Genomic DNA, 10,231 nt, shown 5'->3' with positions numbered 1-10,231 from the left:
TTTTAATTCTCAAGACTTGAGAATTAAGAAAGACTTCGTCTATATTATTTCTAACAGGCTAATCAAAGTACTTTTAAATATATATGTGTGTATATACATACATATATATATATATATATATTTATATATATATATATATACATATATATATATATAATACATATGCATGCATATAGATACATATGTATAATAAATGTATTGTAATATATCTGTCAGGTAATTATAATTTTTAAATTTTCTCAAAAAAAAAACAATGACAATAAAAAACAGTCTTAAATGTAAATTTCATAGCATACTACTATTTGTAATGACATGAGAGAAAAATACATATGCAGGGAAAATGAAAAAGGAAAAGAGAGAAGGGGGAAAATGAGGAAGAAAGTGAGTAAAGAAGAGGGAGAGGAGTGTTTGATGATAAGATAAAAGTGGAGGGGCTGGGTTTGTGGCTCAGTGTTAACATGCTTGTCTAGCATGTGTGAGGCACTGGGTTATATTCTCAGCACCACAAACAAATAAATAAAATGAAGGTCTATCAACAACTGAAAAAATAAAAAATAAAAAAGGAGAAATATTACCAAAATCATAAGTTTTTATGAATGTTAAATAAAAAACATTATGTTGCATAGCCTTATGTAATTTCTAGACTCCGCAAAATAGTCATTAAATGTTAGATTATTAGTGTTTTAACTAAAAATCCATTGCTCTTTCCTCTACATTCTGTGGCATGCTAGTGCTAAAATAAATTGTATTATAACACCAAAAAAATTCTAATATTTCTACAGTAACTGACCCAGTTTAACATCAATGTAAGAAGATTCCTATGGGATATAATGTGTATTTTGACATTCATTTTTATTCAACACTGGTACATTACTATTTCTCCAGTTTATGCACATCATAGGATGTATATTTTATCCACAATTTAGCAAATTTATACGCATTTGTTTTACTTTCAATCACTTCCTGCTTCAGAACACATGTATTCCTCCATGTTTCTTGACTACTCTTTTCATGAGACTTCTTTCCAAACACATTATTTTCGATTTCCATTATCAATTTTGAAGCAAAACTTACACACCCGTCATGATAAACCATAACCCTAATATTACCATTAGATGTAAAACTGGTTGGAATGAATGATTGTATATCAATATAAGATTTCTTGTATACATTCAGATATCAATTCAATCCAATATTAAAAGTGGAATAAGTTATATTATTTATTCACCGTATGGTCTATTTATGCATTACCTCTATATTGATAGACACAGGGTACACCTCTGTGTACCCTCAATAATAATTTGTATATCTACAAAATATTGTTCCTAGAAATGGTGGAAGAAATACTCATGTCAACTGATCTACATATACATTTTATCACAGTAATATTCTGGACAAAAAATAGAAAAGGTCACACTTATGATTGTCCCAAAGCCTAAATGGAAAGTGAACATGGATTACTAAAAACATCCATGTCCAGGTTGCCTAATGCTCTCAAATGTCAATCATATTGGTGACTGCATATGTGTTTCTTCCTAAGATTACATTTTCAATCTCAACCCTGTGGTAAATGTCTAAACCTATCACTCATTTTATAATTTTCCTGATTTCCTAATCTCCATTGATTTCTGCTTTCCTACTTTTTTCCCCAGTTCATCATTGTGACCGACTCTTCACATGTGCTGACATTTATATTCAATCTCTACCCGAAACCCTATTGCTAAAGAACTTTTTGTCCAAATCCTATACTCAATCTTCTTCCTAAACCTACCGACTCTCTTCCTAATCCTAGCAACAATCCCTTTTTGACTGGATGTTCTTTCTTTATTCAATCATCCAAGGTACAAGGTCCTATGCCATTTTATATCTATTTATCTGAAACATGTGTGAAGAACATAATTCAAAGCTAAGTATCCCATTCAAGGGCCCAATGCCCTCCTGGGATTCAAATCATCCCTAGATTTCTGTTTCCATACTTATATGTTACCTATATATTCTTGTAAATATCTCAGCTACCCAATTACATTATTCATCCTGCAGAATGATTGCTAACCCATATTGATTATGTTATTAACCCTAACCATACACTGTTCCTCAATCTAACTTTACAGAAGAGCAGAGACAGAGTTGGTCTTACAATACAGGAATGTAGTGATCTTCCACCTGCAGAGAACCTCAAAGGTCCATGCAGATATAATCCTTGGAGAAGATGTAGGATGCTATGAAGGACCTGAGAGAGCAAAAGTCATCTTCCATGGCAATCAACATGGTCAGGATAAAGGAATGTGTCAGAATCAGCCTCTCTCTTCTTAATGTAGAGAAGATGGACCAAACGAGGACTGTGTGGAGACCTGTTCCCCAGTACCTATGGTTGATATACCATTCTAACTTATGAAAATGTCACAGGAAGTAGGGGCAGCTTCCATCTCATGGGACCCTTGGAAGCATCTTTTAGGACAAAATGGTTGCAAAGGCAGTGACCTCATTCAGTTCCTGAAGCAAGTGACCTACCTCACTTCCTTGGTGATGGAACTTTCTAAGCTTGGGATCCAGAAAGTCAGGCACCCAGAGCCAGTCCCAGTCCCAGTCCCAGTGGTCTCACTTATTTGGATTTACCAAGGAGAGAGTCAGTCTTTCTTGGTACCTGCTGATGTGAGGATGGCCAAATGCAAGAAAAGCTCTGAAGAGGGGCCCTTCCTGAGAAAGCAGGTAGTGGCTCACCACTGGCTTTTCACAACTTCACTGAGTTGGCCAAGGAGAACAGATCTCTGACAGGACAGGCCACTTTGGCGTAACATAGTATGGCCCAGCAGTCAGAGGACACTCTGTATAGTCACAGACCTACTTAGGGGAAGGAGGTGCCTTTTTGTGTTGGTGTGAGTTTGTAGTTCTGTCTCATTTTTTGAGAATAGATAGGAAAGGCAGGTTGTTTGGTTTGGAGTGGACTCTTTACAGTAGGTCGTTTGACAAGGCGAGTGTTTCTTTGTCTATATATCCCACTATGTCCATGGTTGAAGACATTAGAAAAGAGAATGCATCAAGGATGTGTCCTGTCTAGTAGAAAGCTTCCCAACATTCAAAATGCCCGATTTGTGAATGGACTGTGGCTTGTCTTATGGATGGGAACACCTACTATCTTCCTAAGACACTGTTTTCTTCCTGAATTCTGGCCACCCTCAAAAATAGGCTCATGGATTTGTGTCCAAGATATGTACCACCTTCAAGCTCTGTGACATGGCCATGTACTGGATAGCTGAAGGGAATGGGAGCATCAGAAAACTCAGATATAAGTGTGACCAGTAATGTCTCAGTGAAGAAACCCTGCTTTTGGCCTTTTGCTTACCTATTGTTCTGTTGCCCTGAATGTCAGTAAGGTCTTTGCCTCAGACCACCCATTTGGGAAGCCTGAAGAAAACTGTTTTGAAATGAAAATGCATGGGCATCACCTGTGGCTCTTTGTTTAATTGCTTAGAATAGGTATGTGTCTGAATCTGCCTCTTGGCCTTGTGTGAGGCTGTGGCTTAGATTCTCAGCAACTCAAGGATGTAAAGAAAGATCCCATGTGTGTATCCAAAACAAAAATGGTAAAAAATCAGTCATTGTGGAAAAAGCCTACCTCTGTCAGGTTCCTGACCTCCATCAAATGAGAATAGTGATCCTTTGGGTCAAATGATTTCTTCAAAGCCCTGCAGAGGCTAGCCCATAGGTGCTTGCGATTTCTCATTACTTGAAATTACATAAAGAATCTATACATGACAGTCAGTAGGCCTCAAAATATAGAATCAGAGCAGTATTAACAGCAGGCCTATTTGATCACTCCTGGTTCACAGGAAGGGTTTCCAGGCCACCCGGACTTTAGGCAAATGAGTGCCAAGGGAGCATATTTTGGACACTGTCTTGGGCTGCGCCCCTCATGGAAACTTCCAGCAAGAGGTGATGATGAGTGTCTATTTGGAAGAGAATGGGGGCCATGTGGGAGTGTTTTGGTTTTAATTGTGGTCATTTGTGTGGTGGTTGGAAGAGATGACTGGGTCAACCTGGGCTTGAACTCTGGTGTGATTCCCCTTAGAGACTGAGGTCTGCAACTGACCTCAGAGAAGTATTGCCATGAATTGTGTTGGGATTTTAGGAGGCCACGCATGAGAGTCGCCCTTGGAAACTGAGATCTTAGACCAGGGTGGCTTTCCACAGAGCACTGGAAATCTCAGCAAGGATATCACAAAATTTCATACTGAAAGACTTGGCAGCCATACTTGAGAGTCAAAACACACATGGACCTCACATTGTAGACCTCAGTGGGCCTAGCTTCATATGACCTTTTGGCCACTCTTTGGAAAGACTTTCCTCTGAGAGTTCTCCAGAACTTTCATTGAAATGAGCTTTCTCAACATTTAATGGTTCCTGAATAAATTGAAACCCACAGTGCTTCCAACTTCATCCTTGAAAAATGGCTAGATAAATATTATGACATTGTTAAAATTCCAATGACCAGATGGCACTGGAGTAACTTTGGATCTCCTGTTGTTGATCATGAGTGTACCAGACAGTTCCTTGATTGACTTGGTTTCATGAGAAAGGTGTAGAACAGAGATGCCAGTAAGTTGGACCCTCCTGATTAGTGGGCCAAGAGCATTGGTGTGCAGGTGTGTGATAAAACATATGTGTTGGGGCCATGTGGATCTGCCATTGGCTTCCAAATGGCTATTGACTAACATTGTGCAGCCTGCAGACCCTTATATGTAAAGACATCTTGTTATATGGAGATTTTTCAGGGCAATGTTAAGAATCAGGTTGCTATGGTCAAGGGGGCAAGCATGTGGGATAGAAGCCTGGGTTGGTGCATTCTCCTGCACTCCCTGAACCACCACATTTGAAAGAACTCCCTCCAGTACTGTGTCCCAGTTGAAACCCTTGTATTTCATGAAGCAAATACCAAACTCCCAGTGCAGCAGCAAGAACCACCACGAAAACTGGAGGATGACCAACTGGCCTCACAGTCCAAACTGGGAGACACTTAGCCCCCAATGGCCACAGTTTACCTACAAAGAGAGAAATCAGCAATGCTGCCTCATGTTCCTTGGAAAATAAGAAACAACCTCTTCCAGGTCACATAGATGCAGACCCAACTTTTTGGTCTCATTAGAAATTAACCTAAAGCTCCTGACAACAACATATATTTGAAGTGCCCAACCTCAGAGGCAGTTTCTCAAGAAGTCTTTAGTCCAGGAAAGCTCCATGTTTGTGGAGTGTTTACCCTGTCCCTTACTTTTGGAAACTCCTCTACCACCTTCATGGTTGTGAACTCCTGAGCATTTTCCATTCCAGATATGTATTCACAGATTTTCTAATTCTACTCCTCTAATTGTGTCTTACTTGGGCTGAAGGAAATTTCAAGGCATTGTTCTGGATGAGAGTGGGAAGATTTTTTTGTAGCATATGTTTGCATACACATTGAATTCATTTTCCTATTTTGCATTCGAAATACTGAATCCCTGACACTGACGCATACGCTACTAGACTCTGACTAGTAATTTTCCCTCCCACCTCTCACCCATGTTTAATGTTAAAATTCTTCTCATGCTCTTTCTCCCAACTCTGTTCTTAGTTACTCTCCTTATATCAAAGAAAACATTTGGAATTTGTTTTTTAGGGATTGGATATCTTCACTGAGCATAATCTGTTCTAATGCCATCCATTTCTCTGCAAATTGTATGATTTTGTCATTTTTTAATTCAGAGTAATACTCCATTGTGTATAAATTCCACATTTTTTTATCCATTCATCTATTGAAGGGCATCTAGGTTGGTTCCACAGTCTTGCTATTGTGAATTGTGTTGCTATGATCATCCGTTTGTCAATGTCCCTGTAGCATGCTCTTTTTATGTTTTTAGGAAATAGACCAAGAAGGGAAATAGCTGGGTCAAATGGTGGTTCCATTCCCAGCTTTCCAAGAAATCTCCATACTGCTTTCCAAATTGGCTGCACCAATTTGCAGTCCCACCAGCAATGTACAGGTGTACCCTTTTCCCCACATCCTCGCCAGCACTTGTTGTCGTTTGACTTCATAATGGCTCCCAATCTTACTGCAGTGAGATGGTATCTTAGGGTGGGTTTGTTTTGCATTTCTCTGACTGCTAGAGATGGTGAGCATTTTTTCATGTAATTATTGATTGATTTTTTGTCCTCCTCTGAGAAGTGTCTGTTCAGGTCGTTGGCCCATTTGTTGTTTGGGTTATTCGTTTTCTTATTGTTTAATTTTTTTGAGTTCTTTGTATACTCCGAATATTAGGGCTCTATCTAAAGTGTGAGGAGTAAAGATTTGTTCCCAGAATGTAGGCTCCCTATTTACCTCTCTTATTGTTTCTTTTGCTGAGAAAAAGTTATTTAGTTTGAGTGAGTCCCATTTTTTGATTCTAGTTATTAACTCTTGTGCTATGGGTGTCCTATTGAGGAATTTGGATTCCGACCCCACAGTATGTAGATCGTAGACAAAGTTTTCTTCTATCAGATGCCATGTCTCTGATATGATATCAAACTCCTTGATCCATTTTCAGTTTACTTTTGTGCATGGCGAGAGAAAGGGATTAAGTTTCATTTTGTTACATATGGAATTCCAGTTTTCCCTGCACCATTTGTTGAAGATGCTATCCTTCCTCCATTTCATGCTTTTAGCCCTTTTATCAAATATAAGATAGTTGTAGATTTGTGGATTGGTTTCTGTGTCCTCTATTCTGTACCATTGGTCCACCCACCTGTTTTGGTACCAGTAGTATGCTTTTTTGTTTACTATTGCTCTGTAGTATAGTGTGAGGTCTGGTATCACTATACCGCCTGATTCACACTTTCTGCTTAGAGTTGTTTTTGCTATTCTGGGTCTTTTATTTTTCCATATGAATTTCATAATTGTTTTATCTATTTCCACAAGAAATTCCTTTGGGATTTTGATTGGCATTGCGTTAAACCTTTAGAGAACTTTTGGTAATATCGCCATTTTGATAATGTTAGTTCTGCCTATCCATGAACAGGGTATATTATTCCATCTTCTAAGATCTTCTTCTATTTCTCTCTTTAGGGTTCTGTAGTTTTCATTGTATAAGTCTTTCACCTCTTTTGTTAGGTTAATTCCCAAGTATTTTATTTTTTTTTCAGGATTTTCTGAATAGAGTGGTTGTCCTCATTTCCATTTCAGAGGATTTCTCGCTGATATACAGTAATGCCTTTGATTTATGCGTGTTGATTTTATATCCTGCCTTTGCTGAATTCGTTTATTAACTCTATTAATTTCTTTGTAGACCCTTTTGGGTCTGCTAGGTATAGAATCATGTCACCTGCAAATAGTGATAATTTAAGTTCTTTTTTTCCTATTTTTATGCCTTTAATTTCTTTTATTTGTCTAATTGCTCTGGCCAGTGTTTTAAGAACTATGTTGAACAGAAGTGTTGAGAGAGGGCATCCCTATCTTGTTCCAGATTTTAGAGGGAATGCCTTCAGTTTTTCTCAATTCAGAATGATGCTAGCCTGAGGCTTAGCATAGATTGCTTTTACAATATTGAGGTATGTTCCTGTTATCCCTAGTTTTTCTAGAGTTTTGAGGATAAAGTGATGCTGTACTTTGTCAAATGCTTTTTCTGCATCTCTCAGGATGATCATATAGTTCTTATTTTTAAGTCTATTGATGTGGTGAATAACATTTATTGATTTCTGTCTATTGAAACAGCCTTGTATCCCAGGGATGAATCGTACTTTATCATGTTGCACAATTTTATTCATATGTTTTTGTATCTGATTCGCCAGAATTTTATTGAGGATTTTTGCATCTAGGTTTATTAGAGATATTGTTCTGTAGTTTTGTTTCTCTGAAGTGTCTTTGTCTGGTTTAGGAATCACGGTGATATTGGCCTCGTAAAATGAATTTGGAAGTTCTTCCTCTTTTTCTATTTCCTGAAATATTTTGAAAAGTATTGGTATTAGTTCTTCTTTAAAGGTTTTGTAAAACTCTGCTGTATACCCATTCGGTCCTTGGCTTTTCTTAGTTGGTAGTCTTTGGATGGTTTCTTCTACTTCCTCAATTGATATTGGTCTGTTTTGGTTGTCTATATCCTCCTGCCTCAATCTGGGCAGATCATATGACTTAAGAAATTTATCGATGCCTTCACTATCTTCTAATTTATTCGAATATATGGATTCAAAATATTTTCTGATTGTCTTCTGTATTTCTGATATGTCTGTTGTGGTATTGCCATTTTCATCCCGTATGATAGTAATTTGAGTTCTCTCTCTTCTTCTCTTCGTTAACATGGCTAATTGTCTGTCGATTTTATTTATTTTTTCAAAGAACCAACTTTTAGTTTTGTCAATTTTTCAATTGTTTCTTTTGTTTCGATTTTATTAATTTCAGCTCTGATTTTAATTATTTCTTGCCTTCTACTTCTTTTGCTGTTGTTTTGCTCATGTTTTTCAAGGATTTTGAGATGAACTATGAGATTATTTATTTGTTGGTTTTTTTTCTTCTTTTAAAAAAAGAACTCCAAGCAATGAATTTTCCTCTTAGAATTGCTTTCAATGTGTCCCATAGATTCCGATATGTTGTGTCTGTCTTTTCATTTATCTCTAAGAATTTTTTATTTTCCTCCTTGTTGTCTTCTGTAACCCATTGATCATTCAGTAACCTATTGTTCATTCTCCAAGTGATGCATGATTTTTCCTTCCTACTTTTATCATTGATTTTCAGTTTCATTCTAGGATGATCAGATAAGATGCCTGGTATTATCTGTACTCCTTTAAATTGTCTAAGAGTTGCCCTGTGACATACTATATGATCTATTTTTGAGAGATAACCATGTTCTGCTGAGAAAAAAGTGTAACTGCTTGATGTTGGGTGGTATATTCTATATATGTCAATTAAGTCTAGGTTATTAATTGTGTTAATGAGTTCTATAGTTTCCTTATTCAACTTTTGTTTGGAATATTTGTCCAGGAGTGAGAGAGGTGTTTTGTAGTCTCCAATGATTATTGTGTGGTTGTCTATTAGACTCTTGAACTTGAGAAGAGTTTGTTTGATGAACATAGCTGCACCATTGTTTGGGGCATATATATTTATGATTTTTATGTCTTGTTGGTGTATGGTTCCCTTGAGCAGTATGTAGTGTCCCTCTTTATCCCTTTTGATTAACTTTGGCTTAGGTCCGCCTACCTTGCAAGAGCGGGCAGCGGCTCTACCCCTCTGCGGGCGCTGGTCCTAATATGGCAGTGGGACACAGGTCCGCCTACCTTGCAGATGCGAGCGTCAGTTCTGCCCCTCCTCGCTGTTGGGCCTCTTCTCTCTGTGGGTTGCAGGTCTGTCTACCTTGCAGGCGCGTGGGGCTGCTCTGCCCCTCCCCAAACCGGGGCGATGTGTCTACCACCCTCGCGGGACCCTGGGCCTGGTATGTCGGTATTCGCAGGTTCGCCTACTTCACATGCGCGGGGGGCATCTCTGCCCCTCTGAAGGCCGCTGGGCCTGTTCTGCCTGTGGGTTGCAGGTCCGCGTAACTTAAAGGCGTGTGGCGACTCTGCCCCTCCACAAACCAGGGCAATGTGTCTTTCAAGCTGGCGGGCCGCTAGGCCTGTTCTACCGGTGGGTCACAAGTCTGGCTTTCTTGCAGGTGCAGTTGGCGGCTCTGCCCATCCCCCTCTTCATGTGTTTTTAAAGTTGTCAAATATGTGACTTACTGTCTCCATATCTCTGTACCCTATTCAGCACATGTATTTTTATATGCACGTATAGAATCCTACCTGGTATCACACGTACATAATTGTGAGGTTGCTGACTTGGCAGAAACAATTTGTGAGAAGAGATCACTCCTCCTAAACGCTGTTGGAACTGAAAATTCAAACTATGGGTGAGCTTCCTAGTTGAAAAACATTATACATAAATCTATGTTCAGTAACATGAAGATTATTGGATTTGTGGATGATATCTATTTCATGATGTATTTCAATTGGCATATATATTGCTACTTTTTAATGTCTATGTGTGTGTGTGTGTGTGTGTGTGTGTATAAACACTGTCCAGATTTTTCAAAATATGAAATATATGTGTTTTATTAAACACTCCCTAAATTCATTCATGTTCATGTATGTGGATTTATAATCAAATTTTCACAAGATTGTTCTCTAAATATTGATTCACCTGAAATATATTTTTGTTTCCAGTACTGAAACCTAAGTTCAGTGAAGGGTGCATACAAAT

This window comes from Callospermophilus lateralis, unplaced genomic scaffold (genome assembly GCF_048772815.1).
Source record: "Callospermophilus lateralis isolate mCalLat2 unplaced genomic scaffold, mCalLat2.hap1 Scaffold_297, whole genome shotgun sequence".
In the NCBI taxonomy this organism is placed as follows: Eukaryota; Metazoa; Chordata; class Mammalia; order Rodentia; family Sciuridae; genus Callospermophilus; species Callospermophilus lateralis.
Note: the sequence above shows the minus strand (reverse complement) of the source record.